This window comes from Aythya ferina, assembly GCF_964211825.1.
Source record: "Aythya ferina genome assembly, chromosome: 9".
In the NCBI taxonomy this organism is placed as follows: Eukaryota; Metazoa; Chordata; class Aves; order Anseriformes; family Anatidae; genus Aythya; species Aythya ferina.
This window is the reverse complement of record NC_140305.1, coordinates 7,641,953-7,662,729: the sequence shown is the minus strand read 5'-3', so window position 1 is coordinate 7,662,729 and position 20,777 is coordinate 7,641,953. Positions and strand designations below refer to the sequence as shown.

At 38.2% G+C, this 20,777-nt stretch overlaps 1 protein-coding gene across 5 annotated transcripts in view; it reads left to right on the top strand.

The window, feature by feature from the left end:
• Positions 1-20,420, top strand: part of LOC311441429 (uncharacterized protein) — a 312,197-nt gene extending 291,777 nt beyond the window's left edge. For 4 of the 5 annotated variants that reach the window (XR_014695937.1, XR_014695938.1, XR_014695939.1 and 1 more), the window contains 2 exons: positions 18,208-18,271; positions 19,640-20,414. The gene's annotated coding sequence lies outside the window, so the exon portion shown is untranslated. Of the gene's footprint in view, positions 1-18,207; positions 18,272-19,639 lie in introns of all 5 variants that reach the window. The other variant, XR_014695936.1, reaches the window with a different exon arrangement.
• Positions 20,421-20,777: the final 357 nt, after the last annotated feature.

The following is a 20,777-nucleotide window of genomic DNA, read 5'->3' as shown; positions in this document are numbered from 1 at the left end:
GATCAACAGAAATACTAAGTGCCCAATTGCTTTTGATTTTAATGTAAAACAAGAGATTGGATTGTGTTAAGATCAGTTTATAACAATATTAATTTAGCATTATTGAATGAGAAATAAGAAGCCATACTTAAAGACTTACAGAAATATTTTTTTAATAAAATTCCACATAATGAAGCATACATAATATTATTACGTTTCTAGGTTTTGTATATGTAAAGTTTAGATGATTGGAGGCAAAGGTTAGAATTGTAGACTTGCCTACTGAAGAATGGCAAGTGCAGTTTACTTCTCAGAATTCTCCTCTTCTTTCTTTTTCCTGGATGGTGAAAGGACTGCTTTACAGACAGGGTCAAGAAATGAAAACAGAATATCTAACATACATTTGCAAATGTCAGCTCCATACATCACTGAACATCAAGCAGTTCAGACACTCCCTTTAGCTTACACTTCATGTTTCAATGTCATTTTCATTTACTTGAGTTGTAGCCCCACATGCACTCAGTGCACACAAGAAAGTCAGTCAATGCACTCTCCATGTCTCCAGTCTTTGCACACTCATGTATTTTGTAAATACATGCATACACATTTTTATCATAGGTGTAGCCAGCTAGAATGATTAATGGTGAATAATAGTGCATCTCCACTACTTCCTTAGTTCTTTCAGGCATTATGTTGTAAAGTCTTTAGTTTCATATTACCTTTCATCCTGAGAGATCATTCTGTATGTACACATAGAAGCTTAAATACAACCACTTCAAAGTGCAAAGGAAACATTAAGTTGCAGAAAGTACAGTTGAGGAGATAGCCTACAGATTCTGACCCACCAAATTTGCATCTTCAGTGCCTACAAAGAAGAGTTTCATTTTTAAAGCTTACTCTTGCAGAAGTACCATTTGTGAAGGATCATAATGGTTGCAGAGTGCTGAGTGTCCAAAATTAATTTTCAGTCACTAAGTCACAGGGGCAGTGGAACGTGCATATTTGCTCAAGACAAAGGTCCCTCAAGCTCAGTACCCTGACAGTGTCCGGTACCAGATGCCTATGGAAGAACACAGGACATAGTCCGAAGCTTACCCATGTTTAAGAAAAATGGTAAGATAGTCATTTTTATGTTGGTCAGATAACTCCAATAATATGTAAATTCCTTCATGTTTAAACTATTCATCTCTTATAAACAATTCTTTCCATTATCAACAGATTAGTGAAACCTGGTTTCCTCAGATGCATGTTTCCAAGTTTCTGGTGTCTAAGTGTGATTAGACCAAAGCTTTCCATTGGCTGGAGTCACAACACTGGTGTGCTTTAGAGATCCTGTAGTATCTAGTGATTCATGAAACTTTGCTGTAGGTTATTAGGGGCTGTAATAGATTTCCTGTCTCTTCTTCTGATTTTCATATTTTGAGACCCCTAAATCTACTTGTCAAATGGGTTGAAAAATTGGTTGAAACTGAATCAAGATATGCAAGGAGGGCTGGACAGGCAAACTAACAACTGCAGCATAGACATTCATTATATATTTTAAGGAAAATTTTCAAATTGCATATAAATTGTATGTCACATGCTGTATGATGTGTACACATAATGACCCAAGGGAGGAAGCACTGACTAGTGGGACACGTCATTCTTCTCTGTCATAATTTTCTTCAGGATGTTTCTGAATTTTGTTGTATTCCAATTACATGTTCTAGTCCTCTGTCTTTGCATAAAGGGGACTCTGCTACTGCTCCCTAATCAAAGGTTAAGGAATATCAGAGGAGGACTGCTTTTTTTTTTTTTTTTTTTTTTTTGTCTGAAGTGTTTGGACAGGTAACTCAATAGCCTTCTTTCCCCTTTATCCCTGTATTTTGGCACTTTTCTTTGCATCCAAAGAGGGTGAAAGGACCTTAATTAAATTTTGATCAGCTTGCCTCAAGATTCTGTAAAGAACTTACAGTTTTAATAGATTCTTCAGAGAAATCTTCAAAATGTTGTGCCTCTTTATTATTGTAGTCCCAGTCAATTTGGTGTATATGAAAGTAATCAGCAGTCTAATAAATAATATGGTGTAAAGTAGGAAGCAGCACTGAGAGCCAAAAACTATACAAAATTATAGAGTGATGAGTAATTCCATTTACATCACTGGGTTTTGGAACAAGTCTTTATGGCAGAGAATAAAGAATCAGATTCATCTCTTTTCAGATAAATAGTAAAATTGCTACTCAGTGGCAACAGAAACACAAAGAGTGCTCCATCATTATAATTGCTTTTATCTTACCAAAAAGCAATTATCTCTAAAGAATTCCATAAACAATGTAGATACAAATCTATATAAAAAAGACATGACAGATATGTAACCAAAATCACACTTTAATTTTCAAGTTTTTTTAATTAAGAACTGCTTTATACTCACAGTGGTTGTGCAGACCATCCAGGTTATCTGATTATTTTTAAAAAAACGTGCATGCAGTATTACATTTTGGCACTACATAAACCTTCATAAAACTATTATGAAAAGAAGCAAACATTATATTTAAAATCCAGTCACTAAACTTGAATTTCCTCCTGGAAATTTTAATTAGCAATTTGAAAAATGCTAAGGCAAAGTATCTGCTCCCAGTTGTGTATTTAGGTTAAATTAAATTATTTCTGAAAGTAATATAATTAAAATCCTTTTAGTTCTTAATCAATATTTTATTTACTTTCATTTTCCTTGCAGTACTTGATTAGTTCTTTTGAAAAGGGTAGGGTACCGTATTTTCTGTTTATTATATACTCATGAGATGTATCTGCACTTTCATTAATAGCAGAACTTCTTGCTGCATAGAAACACTAAAAAAAAATGATAAAATGATATGTTTTTTCAGGTGGGCAATTGAAATTCTACCCTGTCTCAACAGGAATTAAGCTAATCGTTTTTTAGCAACCTAAGTTCCTATATGAAAATATCCTTCAATGGAAAACATGTAAGATACAGGGCCTAATTCACCTAGTTTCACTTACGCCTTTCTAAAATGAAATTAATAGGGAAAGTAAAAATGATCATTCTTGTTTAGTTGCACTTTACACTCCAACAGATTGAAAGTAAAGACCTAAAACTAGGCTGAGACAAGCCCTACAGCTACCAGAGCTCCAGTGGTATCAAGGACTCAACACAATTGTCCCTCAACAGATATACTTAATGACTAATCACACAACACAGAATTTCATACCCCTAATGTACAAATAAGCTGCTAATGGAAGAACCATATCAACAATGACTAAAAAGGCAGATATTCTCTTGTATCTTCACTAGATTTCTGAAGACTTTGATTGGTCCCTTCTTCATTTTCATCATGACATCATTTAAATTTATCTTAGACTATGTCCCGTGATGTGCTGTGAATACTCATTCCAGTTAGACCTCACCCTCAGTACCACATGATAAGTTAGACTGGTGAAAGAAAAGAAGTATTATATTATATATTACCATACACTTCAAAAAGTATTTTTATTTGTGCTAGCAAATCAATATTTCTCTATAAAGTTAGATTCCATAGAGTTCTTGGGGGCTGTGGGTGCCTTGACCTGGGGATAGGAGATGTGGCGTCAGTGACAGATCTCTGAACATCTCTATGCACACTTCCAATCTGACACAGGAGATTGCCAGTGTCACAGAAGTTTGTGAGATGACTGAAGCCAAGGAGCCAGCTCTATGTAAGTGATGTGAGGAGCCGTGTCTGGCCTATGTGGTCCTGGAGGAGGAAGGCAGTGGCTTCTTAGCATGATATGAGTTGAAGGTATCAGAAGCAGAGGACAGTCAGGCAAGGTGCCTCAGGTTTTGTGCTTAGTGCTGAAGACTTGACAGGTCTGTTAGCTGTTTACGTTTGAGGTTTTGTATATTTATATACAAAAATATTTACATACAGTTTATGTATGTCTCAGAAATGAAAATTTGTCACTCCAGTGTTACACCAAAACTGGAACCTAAACAGAAACTTTGAGATTTGAAGCAAATCCTCTATATTTATTTTAAATTGTTTTGTTTGCTCTTTTTTTCTCCTGAGGTGGTACTGGAGTAGAAATATTGAAATGTTAACTAAAGCAAATATTCTTGTGAGATCTTTGCACCTGTTTTGTATAATCTGAGCCTATTCTGCAAAACCAAGAGAATAATTCATTTACATCAGATAAACATCCAAGCTGAAACTGCCAGCCTTCAGTGCTTATAATTACGCAGTTGAGTCACTATTTAGGAGTGATATAAAAAGAACTTGATTTATTTTCAGTATTTATGAAGTTAGAGAAGTACTGTTGAAAATCATGTCAAGTACAAGCTCTTAAGCATCAATTTTATATTTTTGTTTTACCTACATATCAAATACAGGTTTCTACAGACTAAAGTTTCTAAACTAAGCTTCAGACCTCAAGCTTTAGGTTCTGATTTGAAAAAGTTCTAACAATAGTATAAATGTTTAAGTTTGTACAAATGGATGAATACAAACTGATCTGGATAATGGGACAGAGTGTATCCTCAGAAAAATTTGCTGATGACACAAAACTGGGAGAAGTGGTTGATATGCCAAAGGGTCATGCTCATTAGAACACACCTCTGAACAAAAGGAGGTGCTTTTTAGTCATGGCCTTATCTTCTTTTTACTAAACAGCCTCACCTATAAGCCCTGCCAGTAGCATGGATGCTTAACATCAGTTTCCGGAACAGTACCGTGCTATGCTATGTATCTACTAGAGTACTCTACTCGTGGACTTCATAGCACAGTTACACTGGCAGGTTTACTCCTGTCTAAATAAAGGACTCTTCTCTCCAGATTTTCTGTAGCAGAACTGTGTAACTCGTAACCAGAAACCTTTCATCTCTCTTCCTAAGTGTCACCTCGATCTGCTTGAGGGTAGGAAAGCTCTGCAGGAGGATCTGGATAGGCTGGACCGATGGGCTGAGGTCAACTGCATGAAGTTCAACAAGGCCAAGTGCCGGGTCCTGCACCTGGGGCCCAATAACCCCAAGCAGAGCTACAGGCTGGGAGAGGAATGGTTGGAGAGCTGCCAGGCAGAGAAGGACCTGGGAGTGATGGTGGATAGTCGGCTGAATATGAGCCAGCAGTGTGCTCAGGTGGCCAAGAAGGCCAACGGCATCCTGGCTTGTATCAGGAACAGCGTGACCAGCAGGGCTAGGGAGGTGATCGTCCCCCTGTACTCAGCTCTGGTGAGGCCGCACCTTGAGTACTGTGTTCAGTTTTGGGCCACTCGCTACAAGAAGGACATCGAGGTGCTTAAGCGGGTGCAGAGAAGGGCGACAAAGCTGGTGAGGGGCCTGGAGAACAAGTCCTACGAGGAGCGGCTGAGGGAGCTGGGCTTGTTCAGCCTGGAGAAGAGGAGGCTCAGGGGTGACCTTATCGCTCTTTTTAGGTACCTCAAGGGAGGCTGTAGCGAGGTGGGGGTTGGCCTGTTCTCCCACGTGCCTGGTGACAGGACGAGGGGGAATGGGCTTAAGTTGAGCCAGGGGAGTTTTAGGTTGGATGTTAGGAAGAACTTCTTCACTGAAAGGGTTGTGAGGCATTGGAACAGGCTGCCCAGGGAAGTGGTGGAGTCACCATCCCTGGAAGTCTTCAAAAGACGCTTAGATGTAGAGCTTAGGGATATGGTTTAGTGGAGGGCTGTTAGCGTTAGGTTGGAGGTTGGACTCGATGACCTTGAGGTCTCTTCCAACCTAGAAAATTCTGTGATTCTGTGATTCTCCAAACAACTGTGTTCTACCTCTTCACTAGTGGACACAAATTCATTTTGTCTCCTATAGCAAGGTAAAATACAGCTCTGAGTAGAATAGTCCTATTTACTTACATGTGCTTGTAGAGTCCTTTTCTGACAGACTTGCTCCTGGACTGTTCTGTCTTAATGGAACCTTAGGTACCCAAATGAACATGCACTCTCCTAGTGATGGGCTGCTTCCTGGCTGGCTGAAGGGGAACCATAATGACTGTTTTCACTGGTGCCCAGGTGCTGGCTCCTTTCATTTGTCCATCTCTGCCTCATCTTGCAGTCCTTGATTTACAGCAACAAAACAGGAGCAATACTAATCTGAATATTTTTGGAACCAGAATTTCTTCTGTATAGGAAGTAAATAATAGTGTATCAAAGTCTACACTAATTTTTGCATTAAATTATTTAAAGCACCTTAGATAAACCATCTTATTCACAATTTAAGTGAACTTCAGGTAGTTTAATGTCAATTTGAGAGGAAAGTAAGCTAAAACAAATTAGAGCAGCTTTAATTCTAGATAAGATACGTAGTTTTTATGAAGGTAACCAGTTTTAAAGCTGTATTTTTAGTTATTTAGTAACAATTTTGCCAGCATTTCTATGCAAATAAATTTTCTCTTTATTTGCATTCTGTTTCTGGTACAGTTTTTCTCATCTGAGCAGCCTGATTTTGGCCTACTTTTTGTACCAGGTGATAGTTCTGGTGGCCGTTTGGAAGGACAGTCTGCCTTACAGAAGTCCTTCCAGACAAAGAGTAGTAGTCATGAGTGGTCTTCTCTGCTAGTCTCATAAAGGTGCACCCTTTGGCTTCAGCAATATTCTAAGAGCATGGTCCTTTGAGAGAACAGGAGAGAACATCTGCAGTCTATTAGAAAATAGCTTTTATTATCCTTTTATACAAGATATTTCAGCATAGGGAGTGGTACTACTAACCAACATTTTAAAAAATGTCTAAGAAACAAGAAATGTGCTTGACAAGATTAAAAGAAGAGCTGTACATAGGAAGTGACTCTGATAGTGTATGCTGCAAAGAAAAAAAAAAAAAAAAGTATTGCAAATATCTTGTAGAATACTATCATACATCACAGCATACTAGTTTCAAAAGAACAAAAAGCAAAGGCACACACTGAGTTTGGAGTAAAAAGATTTTGCCAGCTCCTACCAATTTCTTTAGGCCATCTAATTTCTATGCATTTTTCATATCACCATCATATGCCATCCCAGTCATTCAGGAGAGAAATAGCCTGTAAGTCTTTAGCTAGAGAGAGAAAGAGAGAGGACCTCAGACATGTGGAATAAATGCATATGCACACACACAAACCCAGAAAGAAACTCTAGAAGAAATTATATATGAATACAATAGTAACTGGCTCAGTAACATCCACTATTTCTTCATCTCAACCTAAGATAGAGAAGACTTGCCTACTTTCATGAGAGACAGCAGACTAATCAGATAAAGTACGAAAAAAGCCTCAAAAAACTCTAATTTTAATTTCACTTATGTATCTTTTTACCATGAATGCAACATAATTATATTCATTGAAAATGTTCCCAATTACAATACTATTAGAGGATTTTGAACGATGATCCCTAAAGCCTTGTAGTAAACTATTTTATGTCTTCATGTGTTCCTTAAAAGCTAATATTACCATCAACAGAAAATTAATTCATTTGATAAATTATCTTGTTATAGTTTCAAATAAAAAAGTGTGTCAGGACTTGGATATCAATTCAATTTGCCAGTCACAATAATGCATTATTGTAAATTAATTTAAATGCGTTTTTTTTGTTGTTGTTGTTGTTTTGCTAATGCTTTTCATTTGTGTTCTGACCATTTCCTGATGTTTCAATTAGTTTTGTTCACAGACATATTCTAATGAGCATGAAGTTAAGATCAAGGGTTACTAAAATTTATGACACTTACTCAGCCAGCCCTTGAGCCCTGTTTGACTTCATAATATTTCAGATGACTTGATGTGTGTAAACACATAGCTAATTCAGCTACTGTTACATATGTACCTAATGAATATAATGACATTTATGGAACTAGTCAGAATTATTTCAATTAAATATTTTCTGCTCCAATTGACATTATGCCAAAAACTGGAACATTTTGGAAGCAAATACTTTGATGAAGTTTTGACAGAATTGTTTCTAAGCTCTACAGTAGACTTCTTGATGAGAATAGAAGATGGAAAACTGGAGTTTCTTGAGCCAAACATGAACATTTTGCCAAAGTCCCATGTTTGCCAAAAGCTTTTGTGCACTTGGCTTTCATTCCAGAGTGACACAAAAAGATTTTCAAAGCCAGAGAAAAATGCAAAAAATAAGAGGCTCCCAGTTAACCCTAGCTCTTAGTTATAATTGCAACCCTTGGTCTGTAGCACTTTCTGTAGTTTTATAATCTGTTAAACCTTCAGCTATCTTCTTCTTGATCCTTTTTTGTTTGTTTGGTTGGTTGGTTTTTCTATCTTATTCAAAAGAGAAATTCTCTCTTCAAAGATTGTTCAAATATATACTGCAGTCTCAGACTACTTAGACTTTCACTTAAGAAGGAGAAATAAATTAGCTTGGTCCTTCATAATATCTATTGATCTACTGGACAGGTTTGCAATACAATACAATTTCATTTATAGGTTATCTCATAATACTTACATCAACAAAATTACTTACAGTGAATTTAAAACACATTATCATAACAAATCCATTGACTAAGTTAGGAAAAATCTTTATTTTCTTAGAAATACTAAACAAAGAAATATGTTGTTTATTCTGAGGAAAGTAATTATCAATGGCAGGAGAACAATGAGACAACAGCAGTTGATCAATAAATATCTGGAGGGAGAAATTAACAGGTATATTCAGGTTTCTGGAACTTGTGATACAAAATGCTCACAATAAATGTCATTCTTTGTTACCCTACAGCTTTGGAAGACTTATCTAGAATATGTTTAGTGTAAAATAATGAAAATAACTGTTCTGATAAAAGTCTTTGCTTATTACTACAGAGCACAATTATTACCCAAAGTACAAGGTAACAGAGTGATAGTATCATAGAGCAGAGCAATGGTAGGTCTTACGTATAATTAAATAATTCTGAAACAAACACATAACTGAAAAATAAGACAACTTTTTCTTAATTTTGAGAATTAAAATTACTCCATGTACTGAGGCTTATGTTAAGTACCCAAGCTGCTGCATTTGAGAACTGAACACCACACACCAAAACAGCAGTAAAAGCAGCAGGGAAGCAAGCAAAATTTATCACTACAATAATAATATCATCTGCTTTTGCTAAATGTATGTTGGATAATTCTGTCATGTTCTGTCACATTTTTCAAGTGAGTAAAATATTCCATCAATGGCTGTAATACACTTTTCCACTACTACAGAGCTAGAAGTCTAAAGTGAGCCTAACATTTTTTTGAATTACTTACATAATGGTATTTATTACTGTTTATTTTCAAAACAGAATTGAATAAAAAGTCACATATAATACCAATTTCCCTATAAAAGGTATACCAATACTACCAGTAGGCTGTCTAGTGGATTCCATAGAGCAGCCATGACAGAAACGGAGGGACATTTAGGCAAAATATGGAAATGAGTTTAAAAATCTCCAAAATTTGCACTTCAGTAAGATTATGATTAAGATTATTGTTTCCCTCCACTAGAATTGCTGAAGATTCCCATGGTAGGTACAATATGAAGAAGCTACTATGAAAATAAAAAAGTAAAGAAAAGAGTAAATACTGTAAAGGAAGCAGTCAACTTTAGTGATACTATAACTTTACCCATGGCTGTTTTGGTCCCTCTGAATATATTACCATGGTTATCCATTACGACTTGGTCCAAATATTGAAACTGGGAGATTCCCTTTTCTTGACCTCATTCTGCAGTAGACTTTAGAATCTACTTTTGGCAATGGAAAAGCATACTGCAGAAGTAAATTGAGGATCCTGGAAAGACCTACTTGTATTTTAGGGATGATAAATTCACATTCTTTATTTACTGAAATCATTAGGTTGTCCATTAAGATCACATAGACTGTATAGTGAGCAAATTAGTTCTCCAAATTCATAGCTTATGTTGATATCCACTGAGATACTGGCTGCCTGCCTGTGAACCTAGCTTTAACTTGCTTTTGTATGAAGTGAACAAATCAACACATCAGATAGAACATAGGAATCCTTGGACAGCCACAGTTCCCCTGGGACTGGTAATTATTTGAGATTTCCAAGCTTTTAAATCAATTGCTTGAAGTGCTGAAGTCAGTCTTATAATACTCATTATAGGTCTTTGTCTATCAGCTTCCAGACTGGAGCACTCCTATGATGATTGTAGACATTCCCATTAAGCCTCTATGGCCAAAAAAACAGAAGCAAGAAAATGTACAACTAAAGGTGTGAAAAAATTAACTTTTCCAAATACTGACAAACCTTTAATGACATTGTTTTGAGGTTTAAGAGATCGCCATATAGCATATTATTATCTGTGACTGAAAAGGATCACTTGGTTAGGATCTATTTTCTCTAAGTCCTTTCAGATTAGAGCTCAGTGAAATTCAGACTGACATCTACAGTCCCTTCCTGGTTTTCAATTTTCTTTAAGTACTGTGCTCAAGGTGAACCTCTAGATTTGCAAGTTAATTGAGATGAGCTGAAGGAGGAAGAAGCTTTGGGAAAATCCTTTCAACAAAGCTCTCAATTACAAAATGATTATGCGTTCAGTTCTTCACGTTTCTTCACTGGGAAGGCAAGTCTGTTTTATTTTCTATGCACTTAGATTTGGTGTCAGATAGAAAGGACACAAAGAAGAGAGGGGAGGAATATGGAAACACTGGAATAGCAAAGCTTGTGTGGATTTCCTCCCAAGAATAGAACCAATGCCCTAGAGCCTAAATAAAACATATGATTTACTCTGCAGTCCACTGGAATAAGGCTAAGTGGGAAAATCACAGAAAGCATGCTTGCCTGTGCCTCAGTTATCTGTGTCCTATGAGCAATGGCTTGCACAGGACGTTTGCTCACAGAACAGCCACTAATTCCAACCTCAGCCTTTGGTGCAGATTCCTTGTCCACACAGGCTAAGTTGTACTCAACAACATTAAATTGACATGAAAATGCTGGGACAAGCTGATGCAGATAGTCCTAATTCAACATATTTGTATTAAACATAAACAAAAGAATGTCACCAATCTGTGACAGCATAGTGGCTGAAGAATTTCAAACCAGTATGGAGAATATTGACAATAGAGACAATCATAGAATCATAGAATCATAGAATCATAGAATATCCTGAGTTGGAATGGACCCTTAAGGATCATCAAGTCCAACTCTTGACACCGCACAGGTCTACCCAAAAGTTCAGACCATGTGCCTAAGTGCACAGTCCAATCTCTTCTTAAATTCAGACAGGCTCGGTGCAGTGACCACTTCCCTGGGGAGCCTGTTCCAGTGTGCAACCACCCTCTCTGTGAAGAACCCCCTCCTGACGTCAAGCCTAAATTTCCCCTGCCTCAGCTTAACCCCGTTCCCGCGGGTCCTGTCACTAGTGTTAATGGAGAAAAGGTCTCCTGCCTCTCGACACCCCCTTACGAGGAAGTTGTAGACTGTGATGAGGTCTCCCCTCAGCCTCCTCTTCTCCAGGCTGAACAGGCCCAGTGACCTCAGCCGTTCCTCGTACGTCTTCCCCTCCAGGCCTTTCACCATCTTCGTAGCCCTCCTCTGGACACTTTCCAACAGTTTCATGTCCTTTTTATACTGTGGTGCCCAGAACTGCACACAGTACTCGAGGTGAGGCCGCACCAGCGCAGAGTAGAGCGGGACAATCACCTCCCTTGACCTACTAGCGATGCCGTGCTTGATGCACCCCAGGACACGATTGGCCCTCCTGGCTGCCAGGGCACACTGCTGGCTCATATTCAACTTGCTGTCTACCACGACCCCCAGATCCCTCTCTTCTAGGCTGCTCTCCAGCGTCTCATCGCCCAGTCTGTACGTGCAGCCAGGGTTTCCCCGTCCCAGGTGCAGGACCCGGCACTTGCTCTTATTGAACTTCATGCAGTTGGTGATCGCCCAGCTCTCCAACCTGTCCAGATCCCTCTGCAAGGCCTTTACGCCCTCATTCGAGTCCACAACTCCTCCAAGTTTGGTGTCATCAGCAAACTTGCTCAAAATACCCTCTATTCCTACATCCAGATCGTTTATAAAAATATTGAAAAGTACCGGCCCTAAAATGGAGCCTTGAGGGACCCCACTGGTGACCGCCCGCCAGCCTGACACAGCCCCATTTACCATAACCCTTTGGGCCCTGCCCGTTAGCCAATTGCTCACCCATCGTATGATGTTTTTATTTAGCTGTATGGTGGACATTTTGTCCAGTAGGATCCTATGGGAAACCATGTCAAAAGCCTTGCTGAAGTCCAAAAAAATCACATCAGCTGGTTTCCCTTGGTCCACCATACGGGTGATCTTATCATAAAAGGAAATCAGGTTAGTTAGGCAGGACCTACCCTTCACAAACCCATGCTGGCTGGGACCAATGACTGCTTTGTCCCCCAGGTGTGCCTCAATAAGTCCGAGAACCAACTTCTCCATGATTTTACCAGGCACTGACGTGAGACTGACAGGCCTGTAATTGCTAGGGTCTTCTTTCTGACCCTTCTTGAAAATTGGCACAACATTTGCCAGCTTCCAGTCTACCGGGACCTCTCCAAATTCCCAGGATCGTTGAAAAATAATTGAAAGAGGTTCCGCGATGACGTCCGCCAGCTCTTTCAGCACCCGGGAATGAATCCCATCCGGACCCATGGACTTGTAGGGATCCAGGTGGAGTAGCAAATCCCGCACACGTTCAGGGTCAGTTGGGAGTTTGTCATCCCCACCGTCCCGGCCCTCCAGCTCAGGGCACCCTGGGTCCCGAAGCCCATCATCGGCATTGAAGACAGAGGCAAAGAAGGCGTTAAGCGTCTCTGCTTTGCCTATGTCATTATCTGTGAGGAGACCTTCCCTATCAAGGAGCGGCCCTATGTATTCTTTAGTTCTCCTTTTTCCATTTACATATCTAAAAAAACCCTTTTTATTTTCTCTCACAGACACAGCCAGCTTTAACTCTAGCTGTGCTTTGGCCACACGAACTTTCTCCCTACAAACACGAACAGCATCCCTGTATTCTTTCCATGACACCTGGCCCTCCTTCCAGTAGCGAAACACTCTCTGTTTCCGCCTAATCTCCATTAGAACGTTCCTGGTCAGCCACGCCAGCCTCCTGCCCCGCCTGCCTGACTTGCGATATTTTGGAATTGCCTGATCTTGTGCTTCTAGGAGGCATCGCTTAAAGAGTGACCAGCACTGGTGGACATCGAGGCCTTCAAGAGCAGTTTCCCAGGGGACCTTGCTGACTAGTTCCCTGAGCAGCCTGAAGTCCGCTTTCGCCATATCTAGGGATGAGGTTTTGGTGGCACTTTTCCTTCTGTCACCATAAATTTTGAACTCAACCACTTCATGGTCGCTATGACCAAGGCGGCCACCAATCACCACATCTCCCACCAGACCCTCTCTGTTTTCTAGCAACAGGTCTAGGAGGGCACCTTTCCTAGTTGGCTCCGTTAGCACCTGCACCAAGAAGTTATCATCTAGGTGCTTCATGAACCTCCTGGACTTGCTCGTGTCAGCCGTGTGGCACTCCCAGTTAACGTCCGGCAAGTTGAAGTCCCCCATAAGGACAAGGGGAGTTAATCTCGAGGCCTCTCTTAGTTCTGTAAAGAATAATTTATCGGTGCTATCGTCCTGGCCAGGCGGTCTGTAATAGACTCCCACAACGACATCCCCTTTATTCGTTCGTCCCTTGATCCTTACCCAGAGGCTCTCAACTTTGCCATCGCCGACCTGAAGTTCCACACAGTCCAGCCCCTGCTTCACATACATCGCCACCCCACCACCTCGCCTACCCTGCCTGTCCCTCCTGAAGAGCCTGTAACCATCTATCGCAACACCCCAGTCACAGGACTCATCCCACCAGGTTTCGCTTATGCCAAATGCAATTATGTTTCAAATCATGAATGTTTCTTGCCATTAAAACCATAAAAAGCAGAAAATTAACATAAGAGCACTATAAATATGTACTACAAATGAGAATGCAATGGGAGTAAATAGCAGTAAAGGACTTTGTCACCAGAACGTACTGAACTTAGGGCATCTGTCCGGGGACAATGTGCTATAGCTCTAGGGCTGCATTTAATTGCTTATTCTCTTGTCATGGATTCTCCATGACTTGTGACAGTGAGAAAGCTGAAAGTAAGTCTGTGCAGCCTCTGCAGTAGACTGTACCCTATTTAACCATTGTTTGGCCTGTTCTGTTTGCACAATGGAAATAATCCCCAGGTTGTCTGGGGCAAACGCTTACTGCACTAATTCCTGTTATCAGTGAGAGTGTCTCTCCTTTTGGAGAGGCACACATCCAAAATAGCAGAACCAAACCTGTAGCGTCACATCCATAAATTTGATCATCTCTTCCTCTCCAAACATCCCTGCCTTTGCCTCCTGCATTACATATCAATAGAATATCTGTAATGAATACTCATATGTGACCAGTTTATCAGCCAATGTGAATTTGATTCAGAAAAATGAATCTGAACTGTGAATATCTTTCTGTACTTTTCAGTATTTCTTCCACTGAACTATGCTTGTAGTGACTTTTTCTTAAACTTGGCAGCTTCTCATCTTTCAAGCTTAAATTCCAAAGTCATTTGATTCTGAGTGGAGGAGAAAGGAGACTTTTAAATGCTGCCCTGCATGTGCTAGCTGCTGTTTCTGTCTATATTTCAAGAGTTTGCTGATTGCTGGAGATACAAATATCTCTTCAGGATGATATTTTGCCCAGAATCCTGCACAAGCATCTTTGTTAACATTTTGCAGAAAGAAGATAACGTTTCTTGTTCATCACAGGGAGGTCTGCAAAATAAAAGCATGCTGAATTTTCACATTTTTTCATGTCTGACCTAATACCATAATTTTCCTTATCTCTGTTTTTGTTGTCACTATGGCCATTATGAAAGCTATCGGTCACAGACTGAGTAAGAGGAAAAATAAATAACAGCTTCCAAAAGGCAAAAATTCAATATAGGCAGTTTTAGAATTAAACAGCATTGCGTAGTGTCTTTCCCATCCATTTTGCAGTGGAACAAATGACCTCAGAAGTTACAAGAAGTTGAAAAAATAGCACTCTATTCTGCAATTAAAAATGATGGATAAAATGAGAATAGAACTACAAAGCTGTCATTTTTTTATATTAAAAAGACAAGCATTTTTCTAGGCTGGCTGGAAAAATCATTTGCTCATCTACTTATTCTGCTTAGATGTCAAAAAAAAATAAAAGCTTTATAACATTTAACATTTTAATAATGATTCAGAAAAAAAAAAAAAAAAAGGCAAATTTAGGCCTAATCTTCCTCTTATTTAACATGATGAGAATTTTTGTCTTTGAGTTCAAAGTAAGCAGACATAGATCCTTCATTTTAAAAAAAAGTAGTATCTGAGAATATGTTACTATAAATATGGGATAACATGTAATATAACGTGATGGTGTAAATCTGGAGTAACACGTTAGTGATTCTAAATTTGAACAAATTTACTTATTTTCATGTTGCACTTTTTCAGAAAGTGTATGAACTTTCTGAAAGTGCTGATATCTGTGGACAGACATATAAACTCCAGGAAATGAACCACCCAAGGCCCTCCCTAAAAAAAAGGCCAGGCTCAACTTTCTTTTTCCTCACTAAGTTCATATTGGGCTTACAGCTGCCTAAATATAAAGGGAGAAAATTCTTGTTGAAGAAGTGATCTTTTCAGTAAGCTGAGATAGTTTCTGTTTGTTTGCTTGTTTGGTTGTTTGTTTTTGAAAGCAGGATAATACTCTATTTATACACAATGCTTCAAATACAGGGTCACTACATGTAAGTAGCAGTGAAAAAAAATAACTCAAAAATTCCCAGGTTTTGAGAAGAATTGGTCAGTGAGAGCTCACCTGATAAAGTACATTAAGCAAACTGCTTGTCTTTTAAAAGCCTGCTTATTGTTATGACAGTCATAAAAGATGGAAGCTCTGAGGAGGGTTCTCAGCTCCTGGAAGCATCATGGTTATACTGCAGTCAATAGATCAATGTAGTTGTCTACATGAGAGGGCTTGGCCATCCAAAGGCATTAAAATATGCCCCAGGGCTTGGTCTAACCAAGACTTTTTGCATTTCTCCCAGCACAGGACAAACTGTGCGATGTTGTACAGAATTTATAAAGTGCCACTGACACCCTCACAACACTAATTTTATCAATGTTCATCAAATAGTAGCCGGTGCACTACTGGGGGGAAAAAAATAAAATAAAATAGAATAAAATAAATGTTTATTTTCTAGAAGGATTGTGTGCCACAACAGCAGCTAACTATTGCACTTCTCTGTTTGCCCTTATTGCTCAGCTGTCTGGGATATCATCACTGAGATGTGTATTGAGCTAGGTGTCAGTGAATATGGACCTGTCACTGTGCCCCCCCAAACTTCTGACATAATGTAATAGTATTAAAATCTCTTTTCCTCACCTAATTACTTCTCTCTTTTTCCTGTAAAGGAAGTTAAGTAGTATCTGTGTCAGTAATAAACCAATAGCTAGAAACCATTTAATCCTGATGTCATCTCGAATTGTGAATTATGACTCTACCAACCATGATGCTATCAAACCACATGCAGCCACTGTCACTGTATCAGCATAGTTCTGTGGTAGCATTTTCCTCATCCAGATTAATTTTGTACCATATTTCAGGATTTTTTTCCCCAAGAGCAAACATAATGTTTCTACCTGTCCTTTAATCACTTCTGGTTTATATCAATCTCTGTCAAAGAACAATATAACAATAATATATAACTCTAGGGAACACTGATATTATATAAACTTCAGCATAATGCTTACCATATTAAATTCAATTTTTCAATTTAGCTATTCTCTGTCTGTTTTAGTTGGCTTTAAACTAAACAAACTTCCAGTGCCAAATGCAGCAATTGGAACTGACCACCTACAGTACAAGACTAAGGAAATGAAAAAATGCTGTGTATTTGTTCTGAAGCTTAAACCTTCTCTCCAGCAAAGGAACTTCATTGATTACAAACCACACTGCTCTAAATTAAATAAAACGGAAATATAATGAGCTATGGTAGAGTGAAGTATAGTTTATTTTAAAGTGTTTTCAATCACGTAAACTCTAAGGGAGGTCATTTTTCTGTTAAAAGAAATTTTCAGACTTTTCTATGGAAAAAAACATCTGTAAACCTGGCAACTTTATTATAAAAGACGATACATGTAGTGAAAGGAAGAGAAGTTGACTTCAGTTCTTAAGAGGCCATTTTACTTCTTCATTTTCCCCTCTCTGTAAATAACAATTTTTTGACAGTGTCACATCATCTGGGGTTCTGTGGAGCAAAACCTTAATTTGCCACTGCATTCAGGCCCCAGAGACTTCAGTTTGACCATGCATGCGGAAGACAGGATCCACAGGTTTCAGTGGCACCCAGACTCTGAATTTTGTCAATGTCTCTGTAACTACTGTAGCATGAAACAAGAACGTATCTTCCTCCACTTGCCTGGATTCAAAAGGTGACCTATGCCGATGATGTTATTCTAACCCATGTGGGCATTGAGAAACAAACATCAACAGAGGAGAAAAAAGACATGATATCCAGTGGCTGGGTGGTCATGCTACCTGTTTCCTACAAAAGCTCATACCTTGTTCTGTGGTTTGCCAGGTCATATTATTTGTAATGCTGACTCCACCATCTAAAACAACAACAACAACCAAAAAAGAAAAAAAAAAAAAGGCAGAAATAGAATAGGGAATGATATAGTGATCCTTTTGGTTTTATAGTCATTCTGAGTGTTTCTCAAGCACAGGTAGAGTCAATCAGAGAGTGTAATTGTCTGGTTAAAAATATATGTATAATTATTTATTAAAGTAAAGAAAACAAATCTCATTACAGTTTGTATGCTGAAGAACACATAGGTCCTTCTCTGAAAGCTCTCTCCTATGCCCTCTGACTGAAACCCAGTATTTAATATATCATTCAGTACAGATTCTAGTGCTGTCCCTCACGTTCACTAAAAGAGCAAAACTGAGGAATCTTCACAGTGTTCAACTCTAATATGGTGAAAATCATTTCTGTTTTCCCATTTATTTTCAAGCTGCTTGACTTACATGCTTTATATTACTACATATTTGTGTGAAATCCAAGAGGCTTATTTAAGTTACAAATCAGTTCAGGGAGAAACAGAAGCATATGAAAAGAAAAACATGAAAGAGCATGTTCAGAGCATACTCAGTACTAAAAATTCGAGGCAACTTAAAAATACATAAAATGAATCTCAACCAGACTATTGCAATTTAACCCAAATTCTAATAATGTTTAATAAGTAATTTCCTACCCATTTACAGGTCTTTCTTCATAGAGTTTCCACCTTCACTACTCAAAATATGCATCACTTGAAAGGCCACACAGGTGAGTTAAGTATGAAGTCTTCTCTAGAGTCAGCCAAGAATTACTATAGTCAACTTACAGTTAACAAATTCCCAAACTGTTAGTTTCAGTCACAGAGATGGTTCCTCTCAATACCGGTTAGTAAGCTTCACACCAGCAGAGTAGTAATTGTGCCCTTGGTCCAACAAAGCATACATAAAAGTGAACCTGTAAGCAGCTGAATTGATTTTACTGAAGTCTAGGTATGTTTAAGGTGTTCATACACTTAAATGCTTTGATGGACTATGGTTTAGTTGAACATCATCACTGCTGTTCATCAATACTACCAGCCTGTCCAGCAACACAGTGAAGCCAGCAAAAAGTTAATGCGATTGTTAAGTCATTGGAAAAGGGAATGCACGAGTCTATGAAATGATCTTGTGGAAGTATTTTTCTGAAATTAGTTCTTACTTTTTAAAAAAAACATCTCATATTTCTGAATAAGAGAGCTGACTCTTGTGTGCAAAAATGGAGAAATTAAATAAAACTGAACCTGCTAAGTTATTAATTAAATTAATGGGTGGTACCAAATTGTACCTTAAAAGCACATTTCTGAAAGGCAAATGACTGTTTAAAGATCAGGAGCAAAAGTTTCTACATTTTATTAATGACAGAAAAGTATTATTATTCGTGTACCTTATTAGTCCCGAGTAAAATCCTTTTAATTAAAATTAGTGCCTGCTAAATTTCTTCAATGGCATTTAACAATGATAAAGAAAACAATCAAAATTTCCTGTAAACATTTTGCTGCACATTAGAAATAATTATCAATTCATTTACTTAAATATCAGGCTTGTGTTACAGTACTCAACGAGGCTTGTGCTATACATCAAATTAGATTTCATAAAGCAAGCATGATAAGAATGCAGGGGTCTATCGTGAAAAGTCAGGACATGGTGTTGAGCTCAACAGGTAAAATTATTGCTAAGGACTCAAGCAGCTCTGAAGAACTGCCCTAGGTGGGCAGCAAGAGGTGGGTGCTGACAGAATGCTGTGGGACTTGGAGCCATTTATGTTGCCTTACCAGGCTTTACCCTCACTCCACTGAAAGGAACAAGAAGCAAACATTTCCAGAGCCACCTGAGTGTTTTAGATTAGATCCCATTCCAAGATCCTTGGGTATTCAAGTAGTATGGAAACCCAATGACAGGCTTCAAGTCCCCTGTTTTTTGTTGTTGTTGTTGTTTGTTTGCTTGTTTGTTTTAAAACAAGCAGAAAATGCATAAAAATTAAGATGGGTGCCTCAGTATTCTTGAAATTGCACCTCAGCATGCATCTGTGGTTATGGTTCTCAGTAAATTAAGACAACCTAGTCCATTTCAATTTTTTTCTTTTCTCACTTTGAAACAGTGGTTCAGAGGCTGTAAACTCAATGGAAAGCCTTTCTTCTTGTCAGGGATTTTGAATATGATCTGTGAAAAAATATCATGCACCGTCTCAGTTTGCAGACAGAAAACTGAACACAAGCATTCAAGAAAACAGAATGTGTTCACACATTCGCACAAGAAAATAGAATGTGTTCTACATTCTATTTTCACTCTGCGCCTCATCACAAGACTATTTAGGATCTTTTTTGAGATCTCTCTAGCCTGTCCTGTGCTAAACAAGATCAGAAGTGAAGTTTATTATTTTTAATACCTTTTCCTAAAATGATAGGGAAAATTAAACTATCATTGCATCCCAAGGACTTTAGGACTTTTAGCGCATATGCTGTGCACAGGAACATTATCAATATGTCTTCATGATTTGCCTTACGTAAAGAAAGCAAAAGTTTATTAGTATTCTTCAGGTGATTGGATAAGGACTTCACTTCAGGACTTCCTCTATCTATTACTATAAGATTGTTGTTGTAACCATGATGAAAGGATGTAAGAGAAGCAGGATGGAGAGTATCTTCCATTAAGTCAATAGTTAGAGGAAAGATACCCAGTAAATACCTATTCAAACCTGAAAAGAAGCAGCTAACGTCCAGCTAAGTAGAGGTTAAAAACAATTGTTCCAAGTTTAACATAAGGAAGATAAGCAATTAAGCAATTTGATCATCTTTTCCCCTTGTTTCAGATTACTATTTTATATACCAAGACCTTAGTCTTTATGGTAGTGTGGAGAAAAAAAAAAAAAAAAATCAGCCAAGAACTGTGAGCAAATAGTTAAAATGAAAATGGAGAGTATTAAAATGTTACCAAAAAAAAAAACAAAAAACAAAAAACAAAAAACAAACAAACAAAAAAAACAATATCTTTGCTAAATCCACAGAACTATTCCTCATGTATTCAGTAAAATTATAGACTTTTATTTCCTTGATTTTCTTCTGAAGATAATTTGTAAGTTTACCATGGACTGAGATTTTGGAGATAAACTACTTCATGAAAAATAATCTCTCATTCACAATTGTTTGCATCACTTGCTCATTATCTGTCTGAGCCCATTTTCATGCACAGCAACTATAATTTTGCTGTCATTGGTAAATCCAGTGTACTAGGTAAAC